Source organism: Cervus canadensis, chromosome 25, assembly GCF_019320065.1.
Source record: "Cervus canadensis isolate Bull #8, Minnesota chromosome 25, ASM1932006v1, whole genome shotgun sequence".
Lineage (NCBI taxonomy): Eukaryota > Metazoa > Chordata > Mammalia > Artiodactyla > Cervidae > Cervus > Cervus canadensis.
The window spans coordinates 2,548,051-2,574,174 of NC_057410.1; the positions used below are offsets into that span (position 1 = coordinate 2,548,051).

Consider the following 26,124-nt stretch of genomic DNA (forward strand, 5'->3'; position numbering starts at 1 on the left):
CAACTGGGTGTTGTTTTTGCTTTGGCTCCATCTCTTCATTCTTTCTGGAGTTATTTCTCCACTGATCTCCGGTAGCATATTGGGCACCTACCAAGCTGGGGAGTTCATCTTTCAGTGTCCTATCCTTTTGCCTTTTCACACTGGTCATGGGGTTCTCAAGGCAAGAATACTGAAGTGGTTTGCCATTCCCTTCTCCAGTGGGCCACATTTTCTCAGAACTCTCCACCATGACCCATCCATCTTGGGTGGCCCCACACGGCATGGCTCATAGTTAATCATTGAGTTAGACAAGGCTGTGGTCCATGTGATTGCATCTTAGGATATATTTGATTAAAAAAGTGACCAAACACTGTGTTTGAAAACCTTTTTAATTATTTCTTTTCTTTGTGTGGGGAATTATCTTTTCTAATGACTTATACACCACTACTAATGAGTCTTCATTATTCTTGAATTCTAATAGACTTCCTGGCGGGAGGGGCACCGGAGATTAGAGTTACATTGTAAATCAATTAGCTAAATCAACAAAAAAGCAGAGAAAAATCTGTTATGTAAATATGTGGTCACACAGCAGGTTCAGTCTCACCAAGCCTTGTCAGGGAGTGGGGAACAGTAGATGCAGAATTTTCCTGCAAATGCGAATTATTTGACTTCCTGATTAATATCAGACTCTGCAGCTTTCTTAATAACATAGCAAACTATGGATAATACCAGGTTTCCTTTCACCTACTTGGTTTCCAGTTTATATTGGTGTAAGTATGTACTCCGGGAGTTGGTGATGGACAGGGAGGCCTGGCGTGCTGCGGTTCATGGGGTCACAAAGAGTCGGACATGACTGAGCGACTGAACTGAACTGAAGCATGTACTGAACAAAAGGTTGGGAATGTAGTTGGGTTAGAAGCGAAGAAGGCAGTTGTTAGTTCATTAGTGTTGAAAGTGGGGATGAAGAGGATGCTTGCTGATCTTGCTTCTTCAGTGATGTACCCTTTGAGTTCAGCTGGGGTAGGAAGAGTGAGAGAGAAGTCAGGTTAATTTTAGGGAAAAAGAGATGGAAAGAAAGGAAGGAGGGGTAGGAAGATAAAACTTACAATAGTTCTTCCCTACTGTACCAGGCCCTGGCTAGACAAGTCAAGGAGACAGCAACCCACTGCAGTATGCTTGCCTGGAGAATCCCATGGGAAGAGGAACCTGGCAGGCTACAGTCCACAGTGTTGCAAAGAGTCAGACACGACTGAGCAACTAACACACTTTTAGAGCTCAAATCACTTTCACACTATCTCTTTAAAATGGGCTGGAGGGTATGTGTTGCCAATACCATGTTAGCAAAAGGTTTTAGTCTCTTCTTGGGTCTGGGATAACATAGTGATCTTTTGAATTAAACATTTTCTTAGACTAGATGTATACTTTGGGTTGAGGCTGAGATCAAGTCTCCCACTCAGTGTTTTTGAAGATAAATAATTAGGAACATCAGTATTATAATCACTTGCATTTTATTTTCCCTAGCCTAGGGCCTGGTGCAAAATAAGTGCTCACTAAATGTTTGTTGAATGAGTGAGTTGCACAATTACTTTTCAGATACTTTCAACCCCAAGATTGAAGGGGGAATTAAAAATATACTCATGAAAATTTTATCCAGGCAAACAATTAAAAAAAGGAGGTATATTGATTGGAAATGCCATAAAAGTTGAAATAAGTGTATGCTCTCTAGAAAAGTGAACGGAAATATCACAAAAATCTGTGGATAATATTGATCTGGCCAAAAAGTTCATTTGGGTTTTCCGTAAGATCTGTTGAGAAAACTCGGATGAACTTTTTGCCCAACCCGATACATAAGCTCTCAGCGCCTTGGAGATCATCCAAGTCCTTGTTTCGTTGCTAAGGAGTCTGAGGATCAGACATGACTGTGACCTGTGCAGGCTGCCCCCCTGCTTGGGGCGGAAGCAGCTGATCCTGGTTTTCTGATTCCTCTACTCAGGCACATGTTGTTTTTTATTAGTGTTGGGGGAATGTGTAATATTCTCGGTTCTGTCTTGTGACAAAAATCTGAAGCGATGGATGGACCAGCGTTACAGCCCTCAAATGGACCAGTGTTATAGCTCCATTTTATTTAGAAAGTAAGAGAAAATATATCCTTGAAGCATCAGGGCATGCTGACCCAAAAGACGAGAAGAGAAGAGAGGCCCCTGGCTCAATTTTGGCTCCTCTTTTTATATGTTTTTCCTCCTCCTCCTGGGCCTGCCCTATGTAAATTGGACTAGCCAGTAGGGATGTTGTTACCTGAGGTCCTCACTCCGGTCCTTGCACCTTCCTTTGTTCTATTGTCATGGGCTTTTCCCTTCTTTGTCTTTTAGTCACCACCATTTTGAACTCCTTTTTTCTATTCTAACTACCTAACAGTCGCTCAGTCGTGTCCAACTCTTTGTGATCCCGTGGACTGTAGCCTGCCAGGTTCCTCTATCTATGGGATTTCCCAGGCAAGAATACCGGGGTGGGTTGCCATTTCCATTCTCCAGGGGATCTTCCCAACCCAGGGATTGAACCTGCATCTCCTTCCTGGCAGGCGAATTCTTTATCACTGAGTCACCTGGCAAGCTCATTCAGGCACATACTCCACCCTAATGTCCAACCAAGGACAAAGGGGAGAATCTGACTTCCACATGCACGGAATTCCACGTACTTAGTTTGAGAACTCTGGGAGAAATCAGACTGTTTCCTGAGATGAGAATTGAGTGCATAAGGTATGCATTTCATAAAATAAATGAGAAAATCCAACAGATCAAAATAAGCCTGTTTCAGCAAAGAACCAGATACAGAATAGTCTCTCAATAGACCAGATAGACCCTGCAATATTACAGACGTTTTGCAACGGTCACATAAAACTATTGGGATGTCTGGGAGAGAGTTAGTCTTCTATTCCACCAAGAGATTGAGTAGAATGACTGGTTCTATTTTCAATTACCTTCATTTTCATTATCTGTGTTTGGGATGGACAATCACAATCTTAATTATTTCTGTTCTGGATAAGGTTGGAGGACAAAACTAATGATGTCATCAGAGGAAGCACACAGAGAGTGTTTGCCATCCTGGAGATCAGTCAACTGAAAATTTTGCTAGCACATCACTCCTAGGGCGATGAGCTCAGTGGGAGATGAGAGTTGCAATGAGTTGTGCCAGCTACCCACTGAGGGTGACAGTTTAAAAACAATGGACTGAAAAATGTCATAAATTTGAAAAACAATGAACTGCCTGGTGTCAGGGTTTAGAGATTGATGGCACTTGTGCCTGGAAAGCCAGAAAGAAATTCACACCGTTTTACATTCAAAATGTCCCTTGCAAATGATTCATTAACAGCCATATAGATATATACGTATGAGTATGTATGTACACACACATACACACACACACATACATTATTTATATTGTTTTCTCTGTGTGTTTAAAATGCTCAGGAGCTGAAATTTGTTTGAACTGTTCAGTCAAGCAAAATGGTTCCTTTTGCAATATGCAGTTATTTTTGGTAGCTCAGGCTACCTTTAACTTTCTTTTCACTTTCTCCCTTTGTCATTAAAGGTGAACGGCAAGCAGGGGAGAGAGGGTTTGATTTACTCTGGTGCTCCCCCAGCGGTGCTGCTGTGTGCAGTCTGAAAGGCCCTGCCTTGCACAACATAGATGATGGTGTAAATGGTCCTCCCCGCTTCAGAGTGGTGCAGTGGGGCTGTCGGTCTAATGCAGTCGGGGGTGGGGGGAGGGATTTGTTACAATTTAGCCATTGTTGCTTAATGACCTCAAACTTTGTGGTTTCAAACAGAAACTATTACATTTCATGAATTTGGTGGTTCTGCTGATCTCAATGATGTGATCAGCTGGTGGGTAGGCTGGTGGCTGGTGGGCCTAGGATGACCTTGACAAGGACACGTCATCCGTCCTTCCTGTGTGTTTGTTACATTCCTCCACTAGGTTAGCTCAGGCTTGTTCTCATGTTCATGATAGTTCATATACAAGCACCTTTTTAAGCTTCTGCTCAGTCCAGTTGACTGCTTTCTCTCATTCTCCAAAGCAGATCAAATGGCCATGCCCAGCGTCAAGGTGAGAAGACAGCTGGCCAAGGGTGTGGATACAGGGAAGTGAGAAATGCTGGGACTCAGTGCAGTTAGGTCTAACTGTGAGTTAGCAAACGAAAAGTTCAGGAAAGACTATCATAGATGCCAGCACTCATTACTGTTCAAGGCAGTCATGTTTTACATTGAGGTTAGTATTTATTCATTTATTCATCCATCCGAAGTTCCTTAGGGGACGATCATGTTTAGACACCGTTCTGGAGGCTGGGACCAACTCTGTGTTTAAAATGATTACCTAACAGGACAGGACCTTCTTTGCCCCTGCCCCCTTCTGTTCCTTTTCTCATCTTAGGTATGTGTTTTCTAAATTCGAATGCAGAGATAGAGATTTTGCTAATATAGTAGTAAGTTTGCTCTGGGCTTCCCAGGTGGCACAGTGGTAAAGAATCTGCCTGCCAATGCAGGAGCTGCAGGAGACGTGAGTTCCACCCCTGGGTCGAGAAGATCCCCGGGAAGAGGAGATGGCAACCCACTCCAGTGTTCTTTCCTGGAGAATCCCATGGACAGAGGAACCTGGTGGGCTTTAGTCCGTGGGGTCACAAAGAGTCAGACAGGTTTACTCTAAGACATTGTCAATGTTAATTGAGAAAGATTAGAAGGTCCTGGAGTCTCTTTATATGGGAATATTGCCCCTTTTGGGTGGAGCTGGGACTTGGAAGGGGGTAGAAAAGGACCCGTGAGTTGAGGTGGTGCAGGGAGAGATGGAAGAGGGAAGAAATCCAGAAAGACAATGTGAAACTTCAGGCGGTTTATTTGAGGTGGACTAAATTAACTGAAAGATGACTTAATGAGAAAGCAAAGAAGATTTTTGCATCTTTCTCTGGTTTCCATGTGTGTGCATAATTGGCAAGTGCTTTTCTGTAATATGTTGTCTTAATATGATCTCCCAGACCTGTGGGGATAACTAGGGCATTTCATTATATAGGAATATTGGAGACTTCATCATTTAGCTTGCTGGATTCTTCCCCTCACGTTCCCTGACACCTACCCAGATTTCCCTTCATCCTTATCACATACCAGTCACCATCAACTTTCTTTGGTTTTAGGAATCTCTCCCTTAACCATGATCTTGATATGTTAGTTATTTTAATTTTGCCTTCTGTAGAATTCTAGCATTCTCATCTTCTTGATCTTTATTTTTCAACACCATTCCAGCAGATTATGTTGACTCTGATTTCATTTATTTGTGGGATATTTAGGCAGCTTCAGGTAATACTAGGCAAATAATAATTGAGTGCTCACATAGTAAGCACTATTACTTGTGTAAGTGTCACTTGTATACTTACTATTCTAAGCACTTTTGCTTGTGTACACTCAACCTTACAACAATGATACGATTATTCTTATTATAGATGAGGCAGTGGAAGAACAGAGAGGTCGGACAACTTGCTTGAAGTAACAGAATTGGTGGCAGAGCTGCCTTTGAATCCACGTGGTCAGGTGCATTTACACTCAATAAATAAGGGCCATTCCAGACTGCAAGGAATGATAACGCCTTCATTTTCTGTTCCTTTCTTCTGTTATGGCTCAATAAAGGACAGAAATGGTAAGGACCTAACAGAAGCAGAAGATATTAAGAAGAGGTGGCAAGAATACATAGAAGAACTGTACAAAAAAGATCTTCATGACCCAGATAATCATGATGGTGTGATCACTCACACTCACCTAGAGCCAGACATCCTGGAATGTGAAGTTAAGTAGGCCTTAGGAAGCATCACTACGAACAAAGCTAGTGGAGGTGATGGAATTCCACTTGAGCTATTTCAAATCCTAAAAGATGATGCTGTGAAAGTGCTGCACTCAATATGTCAGCAAATTTGGATAACTCAGCAGTGGCCACAGGACTGGAAAAGGTCAGTTTTCATTCCAATCCCAAAGAAAGGCAATGCCAAAGAATGTTCGAACTACCACACAATTGCACTCATCTCACACGCTAGTAAGGTAATGCTCAAAATTCTCCAAACTAGGCTTCAGCAATATGTGAGCCGTGAACTTCCAGATGTTCAAGCTAGATTTAGAAAAGGCAGAGGAACAAGAGATCAAATTGCCAACATCCAATGGATTATTGAAAAAGCAAGAGAGTTTCAGAAAAACATCTATTTCTTCTTTATTGACTATGCCAAAGCCTTTGACTGTGTGGATCACAATAAGCTGTGGAAAATTCTGAAAGAGACGGGAATACCAGACCACCTGACCTGCCTCTTGAGAAACCTGTATGCAGGTCAGGAAGCAACAGTTAGAACAGGACATGGAACAACAGACTGGTTCCAAATAGGAAAAGGAGTACATCAAGGTTGTATATTGTCACCCTGCTTAATTAACTTACATACAGAGTACATTATGAGAAATGCTGGGCTGGATGAAGCATAAGCTGGAATCAAGATTGCTGGGAGAAATATTAATAACCTCAGATATGTAGATGACATCACTGTTATGGCAGAAAGTGAAGAGGAACTAAAGAGCCTCTTGATGAAAGTGTAAGAGGAGAGTGAAAAAGCTGGCGTAAAGCTCAACATTCAGAAAACTAAGATCATGGCATCTGGTCCCATCACCTTATGGGAAATAGATGGGGAGACAGTGGAAACAGTGGATGACTTTATTTTTTTGGGCTCCAAAATCACTGCAGATGGTGACTGTAGCCATGAAATTAAAAGACGCTTACTCCTTGGAAGGAAAGTTATGACCAGCCTAGACAGCATATTAAAAAGCATAGACACTACTTTGCCAACAAAGGTCCGTCTAGTCAAGGCTATGGTTTTTCCAGTAGTCATGTATGGATGTGAGAGTTGGACTATAAAGACAGCTGAGCACCGAAGAATTGATGCTTTTGAACTGTGGTGTTGGAGAAGACTCTTGAGAGTCCCTTGGACTGCAAGGAGATCCAACCAGACCATCCTAAAGGAGATCAGTCCTGGGTGTTCATTGGAAGGACTGATGTTGACGCTGAAACTCCAATACTTTGGCCACCTGATGCGAAGAGCTGACTCATTGGAAAAGACCCTGATGCTGGGAGGGATTGGGGGCAGGAGGAGAAGGGGACGACAGAGGATGAGATGGTTGGATGGCATCACTGACTCAATGGACATGGGTTTGGGTAAACTCTGGGAATTGGTGATGGACAGGGAGGCCTGGCATGCTGCGATTCATGGGATTGCAAAGAGTCAGACACGACTGAGTTACTGAACTGAGCTGAACTGAATGACAAAAGTAAAAAAATTTGGACGTTTCATAATCCACCTGATGGAATCTGCTCTCCTGGGGTTTCTGAAAAATCACATCAAAGATGACCATCTTCCCCCAGTCATACACCTTGTTCTCTTCTCTGAAGATACTTTCCTATTTCTCTGATTCTGTTTTCCTGTTTCCGTGACTCATTTTTATTCCTTCTCTTCTCACCTATCTGTGGGCATTTCCCAGTGTTCTATGCTGTGAGCTTTTTAGCCCATCTTTTTACTTTCTCCCTCAGAGATAATGTGGTCACACAATATATTACCCAAATTGGGACCCTGTTGCCTGGCACAAATGCTAAACTGGATGTGATATCAGGGCGGTAGGCGTAAACCAGGACTGCAGCCCTTCCCATCTCTCTCAGTTGCAACTTTTCAATCCCTTACTACAGTGGTTTCTGTTTCTGTTCAGGGCTTCAGATTCCACATATCCTAAGTCACACTCTTCATATATTTTCTTTCCTTTTCTAACCAACCATTCCTGATTTCTTTACTTTTGCCATCTTGCAGCGACTGAGACTTGAACACATGGGTCATTTCTGAGTGCTCCCCATACACACTGCCAATGACATCAGTGTCTAGGTCTACTGATGTGGCTTTTACAATGTTCTATTTTATTCCTTCCTTTCCATTTTTCAATGCTGCTGGTTTGGTTCAGGCCTTTATCGCTTGGGAGCCTAATCCCAAATGAACTTTTTAAACTGTGCTTTCTCGTGCTTATCCTGGAACTCTGCATATCTAATCCAGATCCTTACTGTCTCCTGCCCTGTACAGAATACTTTGGCTTTCAGTAGTTTGATGGTGATGTGTGTGGGTGAGAATATCTTTGAGCTTATTCCACTTGAAGTTTGTTGAGTTTCTTGGATCTGATTAATGTTTATTTTTTCCTTTACTATTGGCTGTTATTTTTACAAATATTCTTACCTTCTCTTTTCTCTCCATATCTTTTTTATCCATTCATTGTCAATACACATTTAGGTTGTTTCCAGGTCCTGGCTATTGTGAAGAGTGCTGCTATGAAGACAGAGATGCTTGTATCTTTTTGAATTAGAGTTTTGTCTGGATATATGCCTAGGAGTGGGATTGCTGGATCATAGGGTAATTCTATTTTCAATTTTCTGAGGAAACTCCATTCTGCTTTCCACAGTGATGGCATCAACTTACATTCCCACCAACTGTGTAGCCTCCATACCCTCTCTAGCATTTATTATTTGTTGAATTTTAAATGATGGTCATTCTGATTCGTGTGAGGTGGTACCTCGTTATAGTTCTGATTTGCGTTTCTCTGATAATTAGCGATGTTGAGCATTTTTTCACGTGCCTGTTGGCTGTCTGTATTTCTCCACTAGGAGAAATATCTATTTAGGTCTTCTGCCCATTTTTCAGATAGGTTGCCTATTACTCTTTGAAAGGAAAGTTATGACCAACCTAGACAGCATATTAAAAAGCAGAGACATTACTTTGTCAACAAAGGTCCGTCTAGTCAAGGCTATGGTTTTGCCTTTCTTTGCGATTGGACTTTTGAGTTATATGAGCTGTTTGTATATTTGAAAACTAAGCCCTTATTAGTTTTATAGTATGCCAATACTTTCTCCCATTCTGTAGGTTGTCTTTTCATTTTGCTTATGGTTTCTTTTGCTGTGCAAAAGCTTGTAAGTTTGATTAGGACCCCTTTATATATTTTTGTTTGTATTTCTATCACCCTGAGAGATTGACCTAGGAAAACACTGGTATGATTTACATCAGAGAGTGTTTTTCGTATGTTCTTTTCTAGGAATTTTATGGTGTCATGTCTTTTGTTTAAATCTTTAAGTCATTTTGATTTAATTTTTGTGTATGGTAAGAGGGTGTGTTTTAAATTTACTGCTTTACAAGAGATTGTCCAACTTGCCCAACACCACTTGCTAAAGAGACTTTTTTCTCATTTTTGTGTCTTTTGCTGAAAGTTGATAGACTGTAGGTGTGTGGGTTTATTTCTGGTCTCTCTAGTATCTTCCGTTGATCCCTGTGTCTGTTTCTGTGCCAATGTGCTGTTTTGATTACTGTAGCTTTGTTGTATTGTCAGACTGGATAATTTCAATTGTTGTATTGTCAGGATCATGGATTCTTTCCTCTGTATACTCAAATATGCTAAGTGTTCTATTGAATTTTTCATTTCAGTTATTGTACTTTTCAACTCAATAATTTTGTTTCTTTTTAATAATTGCTGTCTTTTTATTGATATTTTCTCTTTGGTGAGACTTTGTTCTTCTACTCTTATAGACATAAGTTTCTTTAGTTCTTTTAACATCTTAATCTAAGTTAAAGTCTTTGTCTAGTAATTCTGATACACAGCTACTTTAGGAACAGCCGATATTTATTGCCCCTCACATCCTATATGGGCCTTATTCACCTGTTTCTTTGCATGTCTCATAATTTTTTGTTAAAATTGGGACATTTAAAATAATGTAATATAGGAATTCTGGAGGTCAGATTCCACTCCCTGCACGTCCTCACCTGGATTTGTTTTTGCTGTTTGTTTTGGTTGTTGCTGCTGCTGTGGCTTTGTTGCTGTTGTTTGTTTTCTGGTTTAGTGACTTTCCTGAACTAATTCGGCAAAGCCTGTATTCTTTGTTGTGTGTGGTCACTGCAGTCTCTGCTCAGTTAGCTTAGTGGTCAGTTAATGATAAGACAGAGATTCCCTTAAATGCTTTGCACTAATAAATCTTAAAGCCTTGGCAAGGGTGTGTGTGTGTGCGTGTGTGTGTGTGTTTGTGTGTGTCAGGAAATGTTTTTAATGCTGTGGCAGACAGTTTACAACACTACCTTAGTCTTTATTTCCTGCTTGTCCAGAGCTTCATGGTCAGCCGGAGGTGAGAATTATACCCAGTCCTGCAAAAGACCTTCTAAATATCCAAAAATAGGCTACAACCCTTCACAGTTCCCTCTGGACATCCCATTCTCCAGCTTTTCCCCTTAAGTTTTTGGTGAGCATCTCATTTGTCCCAGCTGTTATTGCTGCCTCAGCGAGCTAATATTAAGCAATTGCTGCTGATTGTTTTTGAAAAGTAACTCAAGGGGAAAAGGCTGTTTTTGCTGAATGAGCTCTGAATCAGGAGGAATAAATATGAACCTTGAAAGTGGGGGGTTTTTAGGGATGTTCCAGGTAGGTCAAATAGTGGAATGGGCTTTTGAATCAAGCCCCAAATTCAATCTTTCCCTTCTAACGGTTTCTAGGTTGCTGGTGTTCATGACTATTGTGATTGCAAGGCTGTTGGTTTTCAAGATCATTGCAGAGCAAGGGAGAGAGGAATGGGAATAGGGCTAGTTAAACAAAACTCCCTGTTTTTTATGGAGATTCAGCTACTGTTTTGAATAAACCCACCTTGGATTGTTAAAAACTTTTGACTAATTTCTAGAGTCCTGAAAAAGATAATTTTGACAATTTTTGCTAGTATTCTCATTGCTTTTTTATGGGAGGAGTGGATTTTTGGAATTCCTTACTCTGTCCGTCAGGCCTCCCAGGTGGCTCAGTGGTAAAGAATCCACCCGCCAATGCAGGAGATGCGGGTTTGACCCCTGGGTCAGGAAGATCCTTGCAGCCCACTCCAGTATTCTTGGCTGCGAAATCTCATGAACAGAGGAACCTGGTGGGCTACAGTCCGTGGGGTTGTAAAGAGTCAGATATGACTTGGTAACTGAGCACACACGCATGCACTCTGTTATTCAGAAGTCAAATCCTTGCATAAAATGCTTTGAGTTTCAGTTTCCATGTAATGAAATTCTTTTAATCAATTTCTGAATTTCTAAACCTTTCCCTGACCATAGCAGCTGAAAGAGGCTAAAAAAAATTTTTTTCTAGCGTATATTGCTTGTATCACTTATGCCATTACCTTTAAACTTTGGTGTTTCTACAAATAACTTCCAGAGATCTGGGTTCAGGAGAGTGGAGAAAGACTAAAGGATCTACATTTTAAGCAAGTCCTAGGGAATTGGGGTGCTCACTAGCTATAGACCAAATTTTAAGGAACACTGATCTAAATGATATTCTTAGTACTTAACATACATCAACATATATTATATATATATTTTTAATTTAATTTTGTTTTTTGCTTATCTTCTCTACTAAAATACTCTTTGTATATAGGAACAATGTCCTGCATACTCTGAATCCTCAAAGGAATCAATATTATTGGCAATCTTCTAGAAGTTTGCTGAGTGAATCAATAAATAAGAGCATTGTTTTCATAGGCAATAAGTTCTTAATTCCACAGTAGGTCTGACCAAGTAAAACTTTTGGGAAATTGAAAATTGTCAGCAATTGCTTTCTTAATCTTAATTAAGCAGTTGATTTTGTAGAGATTTGGATTTAGAAAAATGACTCCAATTGTTTTCACAAATGATTTTTTTATTTTGGACATTGTCATATGCATCTATAGAAATTCAATTTGGGTCTTTTTATATTTCCATGTCTCTAGTTAACATTTTAAACATACAAAACACAGTTGTAATAACTGTTTTAATGTCTTATCTGTTAATGCTAACATCTGTGTCAATTCTAATTTGCTTTTTGTCCTCATTTTTGGTTGTATTTTTCTGGTTCTTTGCATATCTGGTAATTTTCTGTTTGAATAGAAGACATTGAATTTTACTGTGTTATACACTGGATATTTTTGTATAACTATTAATATTCTTGAGCCTTGTTCATGGGAACAATTAACTTACTTGAAAATATTTGTTCTTTCAGGGTCTTGCTTTTAAGGTTTATTTTGAGGAGCAGGGCAGCATTTAGTCTTGGGTTAATTATTCCCTCTGGCTACAGTCCATGGGGTTACAAAAGAGTCAGACATGACTTGGCAACTAAACAATTATTCCCTATTGTCAGTGCAAGTCACTTCTCTGCAAGTCATTCTACCCAGGGCCCCATGAGCCATGAGGTTTTCCAATCTGGATGGTGGGAACAGCTGGGCATTGCTCCCTTTAATCTTTCCAGGTGGTGTCTTCAGATTTCTGCAGTTATGTCTCATGCCTCTTCTCTCTGACGCTCTGTCTTACGAATTCTGGCTGTCTGGGTCTCCCCATACCCCGGCTCTCTCTGGCTCAGGCTGTCTACGGGCTCTGCTAGGATTCCCTCTCTCTGTGTTGTGGCATGGAGCTTTTTCAAGGCACTAAGCCAGATCCATTGTACGGTTCACCTCATTTGTTTTCTGTGTTTCAGGAATCATTGTTCTTTGTTGCCTATGTCCTATGCCTTGAAAATTATTATTTCATACACTTGTCCACTTTTTGATTTAGTTGGGAAGGTAAATCTGGTCCCTGCTATCCGGTCTTGGCCAGCAGTGGGAGTCTCTGGGAGTGTTTTAAACACCAACTTACTAGTACTGTGACCAAGCCTGAAGAGCAAGCTACATGTGGTTCCTAAATAGACCTTTGCTTCTCTCAAAAAATATTCCATTAATTTGTTATTTTCACCATTTGACACCCACGGTTATTACTGATAGCTGTCTTCGTCAACTCAACTTACTCTTTAGCAGGGTGCCAATAGAGTGGCTTCTACTTTTAATTGGAAAGATATTATTGCACTCATTTTGAGAAGAAGATAATTGCCTTCTTTGAACTGAACATCAGTGTTTCAGTTGTATGTAGGTTGTGGGAGTGAAAATCTATTCAGTGTACTGGCCTGACTTGAGAGAGTTCACCTGTTATTAGAGAGTGGTCAGTTATCCACTGGTTTAGCCAAACTCCACATTTGTCTGCCTCTGTCTGTCCTGTATATTTCCCCGTGTTTCTGAGAAGATGATGGATATTCTGTGAAGAAAAAGTTGCTCTGTTGCCAGGAGTTTGTGCATCTTGGTGTAAATCAGGTACGCTCACCTCAGAGCTGCTCAGAGTCTTGCTGTAATGACGTGCATATGGCTCTTCAGGCAGGTATGCAGTATGAGGCCTTTTCCAGACTTACTTAACTATCAGACCATAGTTTCTTGAAGTATCTCTTGGGGTTGGTGTTCCACAGACTACATGTTAGAAAATGCCGTGTTAGAGGTACATGAAAATGTTGAGTTTAGATTGCTTCCTAGAACATACCGCCAGAAGTCTTTCAAGTCAAGGCCCAGGAAATTTCCTTCTCTAATCATTTTGCAAGTCCTTGCCACACAGAAATGCTGAATCAAGCACTTGATAAATACTATGGCAGTTAACGAGAAGTAAGATAAGCTATTTGTTTGGTCTGAGCCTCAGTTTATTCATGTGTGAAGCAAGAAGTTTGGATTATGATGATTAATATCTCTTCCAGCTCTTTAATTCTATAATTCTGTGCTTTTTTGATTCAGAAATCATGATCCCTGATCCCAAGCTGCTGGCTGTCTAGTGTGGGATACAAGGCTAACACACATGATGTAACTAGAAAGCAGTTCAAAACAGTGCCAGATTGTGTGGTGCAGATTAGAGGGGCTATACAAGAGCAGAGAGGGGAAACCAGTGAGGCCAGAACACTGCTACTTCTGACTTTTCTCGCTACATTAGGCACTCAACAGAGCCCCTAAAACAATGATTTAGCGGGAATGTCTTTGGCTATGGAGATATAAAATGCATTTACTATGTGGAAGGACTTCGTTCCATGTCTACTTAAGCTCACTTAATAACAGTGCAGAGGTTAGCTACAGTGTGAGATTAAAGAAAACATCTCTATTGGTATAAGCATTTAATACTCACTAAAACAGCCATTAGGTCACTAATGTTTTTTACGGAACCTGAAGGCTTGAACTAAAAGTTATTCCAGGTCGAAGGCATGAATAGGATCCTAGAATGGTAAAGCCGAAAGAGTCCTGAGGGATCACCAAAGTGCAAGGTCAGCAAACTTTCTCTGCATAGGGCCAGGTCGTCAGTGTTTTAGCCTTTGCAGGCTGTTAGATAGATCACTGTTGCAACTATTCAACTATACCTTTGAAGTGCAAACACAACCATAGGCAACATGTAAATGATTGGGCATGGCTGCAACCCAATCAAACTTTATACACAAAAACAGGAAGCTTGTGGGCTCTAGTTGAAGACGAAGACCAGAGTAGTTTGGCATTTGATCAAGATCACAGAAATATGGACTGAATTGTGTTCCCCACCCTCCAATTCATATGTGGAAGCCCTAACTGCCAAAGTGATTATATTTGGATAGGGACTACAGAGACGTAATTAAGGTTAAATGAGCTCATAGGCTGGGTCCCTGGTACAGTAAGATTACTGTCCTTGTAAGGAGAGACACCAGAGAGCCTGATTGCTTTCTCTCTCTCTCCACCATGTGAGGACACAGGGGAAAAAACAGATGTGAAATAATAGAAAATTTACTTGTATCTGCCCCTGGTTCCTGGCATAGAGCTCCTAAAATGCCTTGGAATCTCGCCAGGCCATAGAAGTATCTGTTGCTCTAATAAGGTCAATTTTGATGAGTTCCTGGGTAAGGGCTGGTCACCAGAAAGACTAAGCCATGACTAAAGCTTGGAACTTTCAGCTCCATCCCCCATTCTCCATAGAGGGCAGAAGGACTAGAAGTTGAGTTAATAAGTCAAGCCTATGGCAACCCACTCCAGTATTCTTGCCTGGAAAATCCCATGGACAGAGGAGCCTGGTGGGCTACAGTCCATGCGGTCACAAGAGTCGGACACGACTGAGTGACTTTACTTTTTTACTATGTGATGAAGCCTCCATAAAAGTCCCCAAAGTACAGGGTTGATAGAGCTTCCAGGCTGGTGAACAACCCACATGCTGGGAGCGTCGCACACCCCAGCTTCACAGGGAAGGACGCTTCCAGAGTGATTATGTATTTCTTCATCTGACAGGTCATTTTTATCCTTTAAAATACCACTTATACTGAATGGGCTGTAGTAAGTAAACTGTTTTTGGAGTTCTGTGAGTCACCCTAGCAAATTCTCAAACCTGAAATGGAGGTGGGGAGACAAGATTTATAGCCAAGTCAGACAGAGGTGTGGGTAGTGACCTGGGGACCTACTACTCGCGATTGACATCTAAGGAGGGAGGCAGTCTTATAGGACTGAATCTTTATCCTCTGGGGTTAGTGGTAACTCCCCCAATTATTGTCAGAATTGAGCTGTAGGACACTCAGGTGGGGTCAGAAAACTGGTCAGGGAAAAAGCCCCAAGTATCTGGTATCTGAAGTGCTGAGAATGTGAGGATAGAGGTAAAAGCAGTGAATTTCCCCTACAGTGGCCATCGACAGCCCAGGAGGAGAGTTCTTACCAGAGCCTGACCATGCTGGCAACCTGATCTTGAACTTCTAGACTCCAGAACTGTGGGAAAATAAATGGCTGTTGTCTAAACCACCTGGTCTATAGTATTTTGTTACAGCAGCCTGAGCTGACTAACACACACAGCAAGGTTGGAGCAGAGATCTTGGTGTTGAGATCTTCTGATAGCATTCCAAGCAGCTTTGGATGGAGAAGAAAGACTAATCAGGTTTGAAAATGAAAGTGATAATTTCATTTCCATTTCACCTTTATATACTTTGGTCCAATATACAAATTAATAGATTAAAGAATTAGATCTTCATTTTGGAAAGCTAAAGGATTGAGTAGGATGTAAAATCTGTTAGGAGGTTGAAGAAAGCCTAGATGAAAGTTGGGGATTCAGACCGTATTTCCTAACTTTGCCTCCATCTCCTTTAGAGAATTAATCTCTCCCTTCTCTGGCTGCTTCTGTTATTCATGTGCTTCTCACACCTTCTCTGTTACTGTCAGTTTTCATCTCCAGATCTTCTTTAGGGTAGGGTCACATTTAGTTCCTTCACATCACCATAGCACCTAGCTTGTGCTATGCATAGAATGTGAATGCAATTGCAATCTTGGATGTTACAATCCATTCATTCAGTCAACAAATATTTGTTGAATACCTCTCAGGTGCTCAGCTCAGCATTAGATGATCATGGTGATGGTTAACTAAGACAACACCCTTATCCTCATGGAGCTCATAGACTTGTAGGAAAGCTTGATTGAATAATGTAATAATTCAATTTAAAATATACTCACAAACTTTGATGAATGATATAAAGGAAAGGTAAAATACAGTGAAGCTATACAGTAGGGAAACCCCCAAACTGGACAGCTATATGCAAAAGAATCAACCTGTACTACTTTCTCACACCAGGTACAAAAATAAACTCTAAATGGATTAGACTTAAAGGTAAGACCTGAAACCATAAAACTCTAAGAAGAAAATGTAAGCAGTATGCTCTTTGACCTTATCTTAGGAATATTTTTTGGATCTATTTCCTCAGGGAAACAAAATGGGACTATATCACAGTGAATAGCTTTTGCATAATGAAGAAAACTATCAACAAAATGAAAAAGTAGCCTACTAATGGGAGAAGGTATTTGCAAACAATATATCTGATAAGAGTTAATATCCAAAATATGCCAAGAATTCATACAACTCAACATCAAAAAACAAACAATCTGATTGAAAAATGCGCTGAGGTTCTGAATAGACATTTCCCCAATGTCTTACTAATGGCCACAAGACACATGAAAAGATGCTCAGCATCGCTCATCATCAGGGAAATGCAAGTCAAAATCACAATGAGATATCACCTCACACTTCTCAGAATCTATCACCCAAAGACAACAATAAACAAGTCTTGATGAGGATGTGGAGAAAAGGGACTGCTTGCGTACTGCTGGTGGGAAAGTAAACTGGTGTAGCCACTATGGAAAGCAATATGTAGTTTCCTCAAAAAATTAAAAATAGAACTACCATGTGATAAAGCAATTCCACTCCAGGCTCTTTTTCAAAGAAAAGAAAAGCACTGTTTCAAAGAGATGTGTGCACCCCTGGGTTCATTGCAGCATTGTGTGCAATGACCAAGACATAGAAGCAACCTAAGTGTCCACTGATAGACAGATGGAGAAAGAAGACACGGTAGGTATATGTAACAGAATATTAATCATAAAGAAGAATGAAATCTTGCCGGCAACATGGATGCACCTAGAAGGTAGTATCCTAAGTGAGACAGATAGTAAGTCAGACAGAGAAGGACAAATATGGTATGATTTCACTAATATGTGGAGTCTAAAAAATAGAGGAACAAGCATAACAAAACAGAAACAGAATCATAGATACAGAGAACAAACAGGTGGTCGCCAGAGCGGGAGGAGGCTAGGTAATTCTGTGAGGTAATGAATGCTAGTTAGCTTGATTTGGTGATCATTTCAGTGTATACGTACATGCAACCATCACATTGTACACCTTTGAAATATACAATCTCTGTCAATTATACATCAATAAAGCTGAAAAAAGATTAAATTGTTTTTTTTTACAAAAAAAGGAAAGAAATCTTGACATACACTTGGTGAACACAGGGGAACCTTGAAGACGTTATGCTAACTGAAATAGCCTGTCTATAAAATACTGTAAAAAAACCCAACAAACCCAAACCTCTATGATTAAATCATCTGAAGCACTTAGAGTAGCTAAAGCCATAGAGACACAGAGCAGAATGGTGGTTGCTAGGGACTTTGGGGAGGGGAAAGTGAAGTTCGTGTTTAAGGGGTTTAGAGTTTCAGTTTTGCAAGATAAAAATAATTCAGTGGATGTTAGGTGGTGATGGTTGCACAATGTGAATGTAGTTAATGCAACTGAGTCATGGAAATGGTTGGTATGGTAAATTTTATGTTACATGTATTTTGTCACAATTAAAAAAAAAGGTTATACTTAGGACTGAGGAAGCAGGGAGCAACAACAGCCCTAAGATACAGTCTGTCCCGTGCAATATCTGGGATGTACTTATACTGAAAAATGATTTGTTATTTATCTGTGATCCAGATTTAAATGTCTTGCATTTTTTATTTGCAAACTCTGGCAACCCCACCCAGGAAGCCACACTTTGCATTTGAACCAGAACTTGCTTTGAGTGATGGGAGTTAGCAATAGCATTCTAAGAAATGTCAGACACCAGAGAAGTCTATCTTGCCCATTTTCACTTGTGTTACTTCCCTTCATTAGCCAGCTGCTTACACTGAGAATGATGACTTAAAGGAAAGACTAGACAACCTGGAGTTCCTACTCCTTTCAGTCCTTCCTTACTCATCAGGTAACCTAAGTTTGCTAAAATGCGCATGTATCAGGACTCGAAATAAAAACAATTGAATTAGTTTTGTGCAGTGTTTCCTCTGTTTTCATAAGCGCTAAATGAATACACAAGCTGTGAGAAAATCAAATAGGGAAACCCAAGAAAGCTTTCCTAAGGAAGTGATGTTTGTGGTGAGATCTTAAAAATCAGTAGGCATTAACCAAGTGAAGCAAAGATAGGGGTTGTGAAAATAAGGGCAGAGACCTCGAGATGATTTAAGGAATGGATTGGGGCCAGGGTGGCTGGAGCACGGATATACAAATGAGTCTAGAGTGAGTAACGTGGCCTGACCACACGGAACCTCGTAGGCTGGCTCAGTAGTTGTCCTAAGCACATCGAGAAGCTCTTGCAGAGCTCTTTGAGCGTCTTTAAGACCTTTCAGGCTGCGGTGTATTACAGGAGAACAAAAGTGACTGTGAGAAGGCCAGTTCAGAGATACTTGCTGTATGATGGTGGCTGAGCTGGAGAGAAGCAGATGGAATTGAGGGTTTTATAAAGACTTGGTGAGGATTAAATAGGAGGTGAGGGTGTGCAAGGTGTTAGATAATTCTGAAATACCTGGCTTTTGAAACTAGAGAAGTGAATTTGTTGGTCCTTGGATGCAGGATGCTATGGAGAGGTGGGTTTCAGAGAAGGACAGGTGGGAATGGGTTGAGATTGAGCTTGGGGGTACTTGTGGAGGCAGTCGGGAATGTGCAACTTGACTATACTCTCTCTGCTGCTGCTAAGTCACTTCAGTCGTGTCCGACCCTGTGTGACCCCATAGATGGCAGCCCACCAGGCTCCCCCGTCCCTGGGATTCTACAGGCAAGAACACTGGAGTGGGTTGCCATTTCCTTCTCCAATGCATGAAAGTGAAAAGTGAAAGTGAAGTTGCTCAGTCATGTCCGACTCGTAGAGACCCCATGGACTGCAGCCTACCAGGCTCCTCCGTCCATGGGATTTTCCAGGCAAGAGTACTGGAGTGGGGAGCCATTGCCTTCTCCAATACTCTCTCTAACCACAATTAAAGTTTGTGATATCTTCTAAAAATAAAGGGAAAGCACAACTACTTTAGATGAAAAATGAATACAGAAGGACTGATTGGCTTGCCTCTAATTCATGAAGCTACTGAGGGGCTTTGGGCATCTTTAAGACCTTCAGATGCCCTGGAGCTGTGTCCGTTAGGAAATCCCAGGGCTGGGGGTGCCGTGAAGTAAAATGGTACAGACCAGAATCGTCCTTCCTAAGTTTTATAGATGAGATGATAGCTTCTTCAGCAGTGATAGTACAGCTTTGGCATCTTCCCATCCATGTTTAAAATAAAATGCGAGCTTCCTTCTTACAAGATCGTGCACGACTTGGCCTCAGTCCACCCCTCTGACGTTGTCTGGCCCTCCTTTCCCCAGACGCTAGCCAGACCAGCTCCCTGCTTGTTCCTCTCATGAATGAAGCTTGCTCTGCCTCAGTCCTTTTGAATTTGGAGTTCTTTTCTTGGTGCTCACCTCCCTTGATCTCTTAATGGCAGCTCCTTCTCTGTATGAGATTTAAGCTTCAATTCCTCCTCCTCAGTGGAGCCCTCCCTGTTCATCCAACCTAAGCTCTTGCCCCCGTAGCTTGCTATTTCATTACTGTGCTTGATTTTCCTCACTGATCTCACACTGACTGAAATTGGGCTTAAGTATTCTTCCAATCTATTTCTCCCTATTGAATGAACTCTTCTGAGAATGGCAGCTGGGTCTGTCTTGTTCAATGCCTTCAAACCAACACTTATCACAGTGTCTGTTGAGCAGAGTGGAGATGCTCAATATGCTTCTGTTTAGGGAATGAGTTTTATTAGATATTGGGAAAACACAGATAAATGTTGAATAGGAATCTAAACCTTGAGGGCGACAAATGCCAGATTTTGGAGAAATGTTGGTGCTCTGAAGGGTAGGCTGTGGGGGACAAGTTCTATGCAGAGATACTAAGGCCACATAGTTCTGAGAAGTCCTCTAGAAACATCCTTAGCCCTCCGCAGCCTCAGTGACATGCTATATTAACCCAGATCCCATTCCCTATGAAAATGGAGCCTCCAGCACCTTGAACACTGTGGCTTGAAGGCTACTGTCTGGTAAAGCTGGGTACTGCTGCTGCCAGGATGTAAGCTGTATGTAGAAACAATATCAGCTCCCTCTTTGAGAAAGAAAATGTAAAATCAGAAGCAGGAGTCTCCTTTAAGAAGAAAATCATCTTTAATTAAAGGAAAACTGGTAAACAGTCCACTTGGACCTAAAATTGCTTAGGTTTTGCTGGCTATTAAATTAGATTTATGATCTAATAGAGCAAACAAAGGGCCTTGGATAGTTGAACAGTCAACGAAGATGAAAAATTTTGAGAAAATTTAAGATTGATTAATTTCTCTGTTCTTCATCCTGAGGGACAGATATCTTCATTGGATTTTTCTTCCATGCAATATAAAGAGATAGGCACTGTCTTCCTGTCTGACTGTCTTGTTATAAGACAAAGCTTCTACAATTGTAAAGCCTATCTTATTTTTTTGGTTTGTTTTTTCTTTTTTTAAAAATTTATATATTATTTAATTGGAGGCTAATTTCTTTACAATATTGTAGTGGTTTTTGCCATACATTGACTCGAATCAGACATTGTTGTACATGTGTCCCCCATCCTGAACCCCCCTCCCACCTCCCTCCCCATCCCATCCCTCTGGGTCATCCCAGTGCATCAGCCCCGAGCACTTGTCTCATGCATCGAACCTGGACTGGCGATCTGTTTCACATGTGATAATATACATGTTTCAATGCTATTCTCTCAAATCATCCCACCCTCGCCTCTCCCACAGAGTTCAAAAGTCTGTTCTTTACATCTGTGTCCCTTTTGCTGTCTCACATATAGGGTTATCATTACCATCTTTCTAAATTCCATATGTATGTGTTAGTATACTGTTATGGTCTTTATCTTTCTGGCTTACGTCACTCTGTATAATGGGCTCCAGGTTCATCCATCTCATTAGAACTGATTCAAATAAATTCTTTTTAATGGCTGAGTAATATTCCATGGTGTATATGTACCACAGCTTCCTTATCCATTCATCTGCTGATGGGCATCTAGGTTGCTTCCATGTCCTGGCTATTATAAACAGTGCTGTGATGAACACTGGGGTGCACGTGTCTCTTTCAGATCTGGTTTCCTCGGTGTGTATGCCCAGGAGTGGGATTGCTGGGTCATATGGCAGTTCTAGTTCCAGTTTTTTAAGGAATCTCCACACTGTTCTCCATAGTGGCTGTACTAGTTTGCATTCCCACCAACAGTGTAAGAGGGTTCCCTTTTCTCCACACCTCTCCAGCATTTATTGCTTGTAGACTTTTGGATAGCAGCCATCCTGACTGGCGTGTAATGGTACCTCATTGTGGTTTTGATTTGCATTTCTCTGATAATGAGTGATGTTGAGCATCTTTTCATGTGTTTGTTAGCCATCTGTATGTCTTCTTTGGAGAAATGTCTGTTTAGTTCTTTGGCCCACTTTTTGACTGGGTCATTTATTTTTCTGGAATTGAGCTGCAGGAGTTGCTTGTATATTTTTGAGATTAATTCTTTGTCCGTTGCTTCATTTTCTATTATTTTCTCCCATTCTGAAGGCAGTCTTTTCACCTTGCTTATAGTTTCCTTTGTTGTGCAAAACTTTTAAGTTTAATTAGGTCCCATTTGTTTATTTTTGCCTTTATTTCCAATATTCTGGGAGGTGGGTCATAGAGGATCCTGCTGTGGTTTATGTCAGAGAGTGTTTTGCCTACGTTCTCCTCTAGGAGTTTTATAGTTTCTGGTCTTACGTTTAGATCTTTAATCCATTTTGAGTTTATTTTTGTGTATGGTGTTAGAAAATGTTCTGGTTTCATTCTTTTACAAGTGGTTGACCAGTTTTCCCAGCACCACTTGTTAAAGAGATTGTCTTTTCTCCATTGTATATTCTTGCCTCGTTTGTCAAAGATAAGGTGTCCATAGGTGGATGGATTTATCTCTAGGCTTGTAAAGCCTATCTTAATCCTTGCATAAAATCATAAGACATGGCAAGATTAGGGAATAATCACAGGTTAGAAATTTTACCCACTTAATTCAGATACAACTGAATTTCAGGAGAACTTTTCAGCAACAATGAACCCCCCCAGATGAAGAGGTGGTTCTAATCTGAATCCTAAATAGCATCAGTCAGGGACAGCCTGCTGCTCTTACCCCTAATATCAGCTGGGGTCATCTCCAGGGTCATACCCTGGATGGAACTTGGAAGGTCACGGCCAATATCTACCTCTCTGATCCTTTACCTTATCTTTTTACATGCTTAAATCCTTATGATTTAAGTCTTATGATTGAGATAGTCTTTTAAAAATACGATTATTTTTTTGAACGTAAAAGTTACATGCATGTACTGTAGAAAATACAGAAAAATACGGGCTTCCCTGGGGGCTCAGCAGTAAGGAATCTGCCTGCGGTGCAGGAGCTGCAGGTTCGATCCCTGGGTCAAGAAGCTCCCCTGGAGAAGGCATGGCAACCCACTCCAGTGTTTTGCCTGGGAAATCCCATGGACAGAGGGCTACAGTCCATGGGGTTGCAAAAAGCTGGACATGACTGAAGCGATTTAGCATGCATGCACACACAGAAAAATATAAAGGAAATAAAAATTCTTCTATCATATCATCAAGGGGAAAAAGTGAGTATTTTGGGGTATTTTTACCAGGGTTAAGTTGTTTTATTTTTATTTTGTTTTAGAAAAATTGTCTTACAATGTATTATTTCCTGATTTTTTACTTGCTGTATCATGAACATTTCCCCATGACATAGATTATTTTTTTGTGAAAATGATTTTAATGGTTCTAGAAATATTCCATTGTATAGATTACCATTCTGCAATTTTCAGACAAGTGGATTGTTTCCCGTCTCTCCCCTCTCTCTTTCCCTCCCTCCCTGCTTTCCTTGAATTGTGTAAACCTCAATTCAGCTGTTAATTTTTTTCAAGGTAGCAAATTAAGTTATAAATTTAAGCCATAACTTGATAATCTTTAGTAATATACCATATTTAATTAAAAACCATTTATTTGTTAGTAGTCACAGAAAAATGAAAAAAAGTAAAGTTGGGGGAGATGTTGAGTAAGTATTACCAAATTCCTTCATTTTCATGTGAAGTAATGATTAGTTTTAGGACCAACATTATACAGAGAACGTGTTCATTGTCGTGCAGACTAGTTTCCATTCAGACTACAAACTGCTTCCTGCTCTCTCTTGTAAACTGGGGTTCACTTACAGAGCCTTCTTTGTTGGCAGCTTCAGAGCTGAGTTGCTTTTGGCATTCATCTCCTTTCCTGCCAGGCAGAGATGCTCTGCAGTTTCTGCTCCACACCACCGCGTGTGCGATTCTGCTCCTTCTGACACGTTATATTCTACACCAAGTCCTGGGAGCCCATGTGATATTTGCTTCCTTGTATTCTTTATCCTGCTGCCATTTTGAGTAAGAATCCTTCAAGACCATGAGGAATGCTCTTCTTATGGACATCAAACAGACAGTGGGGCATCTGGACCAAGGCCTGTTTCCTTTCCCGTCGATGAAATCTTGGATGTGCTTGGTCGAAGCTAGCTTCAGTCATCTAGCTAGGTGAATTTTTGCCCACTGGATTTATCAGCTGATTCTCATAGAGATGATCTATATTCTTTTACTAGTGGTTACGGGGATGAGTTGTGGTGGTGGAGAAGGTAGTTGCAGTAACGACAGAGATATATTTGGGTAGAAAATACACCACGAACCCAGTGCAAAGAGGTATGGATTCTAGGTTTAGGATGAAGCTGGGAGAAATCCTCAGGGTTCCCTCCTGAAGAACTTTTCTTCCATGTTCAGGAAGACGTGATGAAGGATCAGATGTGACAGTCCCTCCCAGGGAGAGCTGCATTCTTCTTGAAAAGGAGTTCAAGTAGCCGTGGCAGAAAGTGCCACTTGGGACAAAATAGTGGGAATCGCTGCCGTGATTGGGCTTCCCTGGTGGCTGAGATGGTAAAGAAACTAACTGCCTGCAACGCAGGAGACCTGGGTTTGATCCCTGGGTCGGGAAGCTTCCTGGGGGAGGGAATGGCAACCCACTCCAGTACTCTTGTCTGGAGAATCCCACGGACAGTCAGCCTACAGCATCACAGTCCATGCAGGACACAGAGTTGACAGGACTGGGCGACTAACACCTTCACTTTCACTGCAGTGAGAAGCCTCAGGGCCCTTGGGGTCCACAAGGGAGAACTATTTAGCTGTGGCGCTAAGAAAGTGGCTTCTAATTTTTGTTTATCAGTAATTTTTTTTATTACTGATTAGAGTTCATTACTGGCTTAGAGTTCTAGAAATATTTGGGAAGATGTAAATGCTCAGTTGTTTTACACATGAAAACTCAAGTTTCTTTTCTCTTACCTTTTTCAAAACAGCGTTGGTGGAAGTCACACAGTCAGCCTTGGGAAGAGTCTGGGAGAGTTCGGGCCAGTGGCCAGAGTTCACAGAGCCTGTGAGGCTTCCCCTGCAGCTCAGACAGTAAAGAATTCGTCTGCAATTCGGGAGACCCGGGTTCAATCCCTGGGTTGGGAAGATCCCCTGGAGGAGGGCATGGTAATCTGCTCCAGTATCCTTGCCTGGAGAATCCCATGGACAGAGGAGCCTGGTGGGCTACAGTCCACGGGGTCCCAAAGAGTGGGACACATCGAGCGATGAGGCACAGCGCCGTCAGGACTGCACTGGGGTTCCCCGTTTCAGCGTCAGTGGTGACATCGTGGGCTGAGGGCCCTGCTCCCAGCCAGACGTCCCCTTCAGAAAACTCCATGCCTCTCTCAGGATTTCAGATTTCATTTCTCAGCACTGACACCAGTTCAGGAAGAGGAGGTGTAGTCAGGGTGGAGACGGCCCCGGGGTTGCCTCAGGAGTGAGCAGGGAGGGCTGTGTATACGGTTGTAGGTGGCGGCATCTTCATAGGATTGATTTTGTGTATTGATGGAAGTCCTCGCTGACCACGTTATTATTCACGGCAACAATTTTAGGTAGTTAATAATTTATCACATCCCCCCCCCGCCCCGCCCCCCGAATGTAATGGAATGAGAATCTTTACACCAGGGCTGTACAAATGTTGTCCTTCTATCTTATGTAATTGAAGGAACTTTTGCCAAAGATAATTGCTATCATTAAATATTGATAGAGCATTTTTAAAAAAGTTTCTACTAGTGAAAATGGAAAGAGCAACTCTGGGAAATACAATCCACATGCACTGGACTTTTCCGGAGAAGGCGATGGCTCCCCACTCCAGTCCTCTTGCCTGGACAATCCCATGGACCGAGGAGCCTGGTAGGCTGCAGTCCATGGGGTCGCTAAGAGTCGGACAGGACTGAGCAACTTCACTTTCACTTTTCCTTTCATGCACTGGAGAAGGAAATGGTAACCCACTCCAGTGTTCTTGCCTGGAGAATCCCAGGGACGGGGGAGCCTGGTGGGCTGCCGTCTATGGGGTCGCACAGTCGGACACGACTGAAGCGACTTAGCAGCAGCAACAACTGGACTTTTCATCATCCAGGGATACCTGGACCTCAAGGAGGAAGAAAATTATTCGGAAGGAGGATGCCTTCTTTTGTTTTTAACAGCAGACCCCCCTTCCCCACGTCCCATCCCCAGCTCCCCCAGATG

General features: G+C 41.5%; 1 pseudogene; it reads right to left on the bottom strand.

Moving 5' to 3' along the window:
* The window catches only part of LOC122427813, a 50,164-nt pseudogene extending 24,891 nt beyond the window's left edge, over positions 1 to 25,273 (bottom strand).
* Positions 25,274 to 26,124: the final 851 nt, after the last annotated feature.